Source organism: Castanea sativa, chromosome 4 (assembly GCF_040712315.1).
Source record: "Castanea sativa cultivar Marrone di Chiusa Pesio chromosome 4, ASM4071231v1".
NCBI lineage: Eukaryota > Viridiplantae > Streptophyta > Magnoliopsida > Fagales > Fagaceae > Castanea > Castanea sativa.
In genome coordinates, this window is record NC_134016.1 from 36,613,628 (window position 1) to 36,616,814 (window position 3,187).

Here is a 3,187-nt window from a genome sequence, read left to right on the forward strand (position 1 = left end):
GCATTGCTGTATATAATTTTTGTTACAAAAGATAATATTTAATATGTTGTATTGAAAAACATAGTGTACAACGTTTAAGAAATTGTACCTAAAATCTATTTATTGAAAAAAGTTACATGATGTAAAATCAGTGCCTCAATATTTTCTTTTTATTCGTATCCTTTTTGGCTACATCTCAATCATAAATACCCTTTTGAGGATTCAGAATTAATCAAAGTTTTGCCTTCGCTTTCTCGCAATGCGATGTACAAAGAGTGGGGGGTCCTGTGATCATGGGGCCATTGGGGCGGACCACATTGATATATGGCTCCCAAAATTCTGAATGTTCTATTATTACTTTAGATAAATGTTGAAATTATATTATATTTATAAAAAGAAAAAAGAAAAAAAAAAGATAAATGTTATTATCACTACTATAAAAAAAAAATAAAATATTTACACGCCCGGTGCAAGCAAATCCAATTAATTTCAGGAACATTACACATGCATAATTTGTGTGTGTGTATATATATATATTTTTAAATTCTATGCATTCCCCAAGCCTATGCAACCTTAATGGGGAGTTAACATAGCGCGATTTGGAGGGTAAGATTGAGTCTATTTTGGTCTTTTCATGGACCCAAAGCATGAAATTTTGCTAAGTGGGTTAGGGCTCATTGAAGGGAGTCACATGCTGGCCGATTCCACACAAATGAAACCCTATTTGCTATGCTCTATGTTGTTGAAATCATGATTTAAGTTTTTAACCCCTTTTTACTTTTTAGCCCGCAAAAACATGTTGCTTCATTTTTTGACTTTTGACCAATGCGTATCTCTAAATTCTGGATAATAAACCAATAAAGAAGAATCCCATTTACCAAAAAAAAAGTCTAACAAGTTAAATTGTGAGAAAAGCAATTAAGGTTCCTGGATACAAAACAAAATTCCCAACTCAAAATGGATTTTGAAAGATGAAGAAACAATATGCATTTCATTCAACAAGAAATCCGGAATAATGGGTGGAGGAAATTGCAGATTTTCAATCATAGATTTTGAATTCCCTTCAAACTGGACAAATGTGAGATTATGATGAGTAGTCAATTTTAATGCTAAGAGGACAACAGTCACTTCACTAATAAAAGGATCATTCCTACAAACAATAGTTGCAATGGAAAATGAGTTTCAGATGGCCACATTGATATCTCTATTTATATCTGCTGCTGCTTTCTTTGAGTTAAGAATGAGACCTGCAAAAATAGATTGGTTTTGAGTTCTCCAAATGCTGTCAAAGAAGGTGGAGATTAAAGAGAATGAATTTATGGTAATCCTCTTTTGGAATTGACAGGGACCAGGGGGGGAAGATCAAACATTTTACAATTTATGGGAATTCTCTTTACTTAGCCTTTCCACAAATCAACCCTGACAACTTTATGCGTGTGGATTTGGCGTTTTGTCCAATTGTTGCATTCAGCGTTTTTTTAGTGAGTTTCGGTGATATGTACCGCTAAACTTACTTTTTCACCGATTTTTAAGAAAATTTGGGGCGTATAATACTATTTATATATTTAAAAGTTGTTTTATTATAGTATTTTCAATAATAAGTTTTTAATTTTTGACAAATAAACAGTATCCAAACACACCCTATATATTTTTAAATAAAATGATTATATTTGACTAAATAGAAAATGAATCAAATTCCCTGTTACGTTATAATCTCTCCTTCACAAGAAAAATCTTGTATGAGCCGAGTTAATATGCGCTGATATGTGGGCCCCATAACCTGTAAGACACATAGGGCATATCCACTAGGCTCACTAGATTCTTTCTCTTCTTTCTCACACATAGAGAGGTATATGTCATATGTGCACGTGTGATTATGTCTAACGCAATCCAAAAATTTCTGATTTTGCTCCCATCCGTGATTAAGGAGCACTTATTAGTGGTTAGGTGATCGAAAAGCACAAGGTATTAGACAAATAAGTGCTTGATAAGCAAATTTGTCCGGTCTATGGACACATATGAAGATTGTCAATGTTGTACCAAAGTACCTCAAACCAATAATGTTGGACTCAGGGACGCCATTGCAATTTTATGTGACCTCTAAATCCATCGAAATCTTGTGGGGTGCCTCTTTGCAATGATGATCAATTTTTTATTCTCAAAATGAGATTTGCATACAAATTGACCCTAGATATCACTTAATATTTCCTCAAAATTAACTTCTTATCACAGGCGTCATCTACCCTTAAGTTAACTCATCAATGACTTGAAAATCTCTTTCTTCAGGCTAAAGAGTTACTTCTAAATGGTCTGTTGGCAATCGATCAACAATTTACTTTTGGTTCAATTTTTGGCTTTAGGTTGGCCCTCTAAAAACCTTATCTGTGGGTCCTTTGAAATAAAGAGATTACACTTGTAATGTCCCAAATTTAATTGGATATTAATTGAATATATGTTGTGTAAGTGAGAACTAAGTCCCAGATTCAACATATATTGGGTTAATTTGGGCTTAATAACAATTACAAAGAATCTAAGTTGTCATTGTATTCCCAATTCCCATTAGGAAAGTCATCTATCACTATTCCACCTAATTTTCACAATTTTCCTTGATGTAACTCTCCGGAAATCCCAATTTATACTTTAAGAGATTGCTGCTTCTTCTTCTTCTTTCTTTCTTTCTTTTCTTTTTTTTTTTTTTTTCAATAATACAAGAGATTGCTATTGGGTACAATTGGTTTGGCACCAATTACTAACCACCCCAATTTACCCCAATTATTCTATATGGAAAACACTTGTCATTCATTTGCTCTTACTCGGCTATTATTCTTTAACTATTTTACGATAAAAGTCTTATAATTTAACTAATTGATACTTTCTGGTGTTTTTAATAGAAAAATTTAAAATTTAAAATTTAAACTTTAAATCTTCGTAAACCTAACTATTGCATTATCATCAACAACAATAGAAACACCTATTTCACAAATCAGTCATGATTCTATCCGTTATTCGGGTGCATATTACTATTGTGCTTACAACACTGGCCTACATACCAAACAACCAGGATAAATGTGCAAATTGCCTAGCTTCCATAGGCCGACACATTTTTCATTTTTTTGTTCTTCTTGGTAACAGGGACGGAGGCATTAATTGACTAGGGGGCAATGGCCCCTCCTAATTTAAAAATATATATATATATATATATGCATTA